Raw genomic sequence first — 443 nt, 5'->3', positions numbered from 1 at the left:
AGCCCCTGGCTTCCTTCTTGGGCTTTCCCACACATCTCCAGCTCCCACCGGGGCCAGTGGCCGCGCTGGGTGTTGGAGCGGGAGAAGACCCTACACAGAGAGGCTGCACTGTCCTCTCCATCCAGCTCCCAGGGTCAGTGCCACTTTCTAGATGTGGCCCCTCATCTCAGCCACATCCCAGCATGGGGACAGCGTCGGTGATGCCCTCTCCGGTCCTGAAATCCTACAAACGCCCAAGCAGCGGCAAGACAGCGTCAGGAAGAAACACCAAGGAGGCAGCAAAAGATGGACTTAATATGAATCTTTAATGCACAGGATGAGCTGCCGGAAGCCTTGCGAACGAAGGCCGTGCACGGAGCCGGTCCGTCGACTTGGAGTGGTACAAAAGCCCAGCTTGCCTGCAGCATCCCGGCACCTGCCTGGCATCCCCCTCCAGCACCGCC

This window comes from Egretta garzetta, unplaced genomic scaffold (assembly GCF_000687185.1).
Source record: "Egretta garzetta isolate BGI_Z169 unplaced genomic scaffold, ASM68718v1 scaffold190, whole genome shotgun sequence".
NCBI classification, from domain to species: domain Eukaryota; kingdom Metazoa; phylum Chordata; class Aves; order Pelecaniformes; family Ardeidae; genus Egretta; species Egretta garzetta.
Note: the sequence above shows the minus strand (reverse complement) of the source record.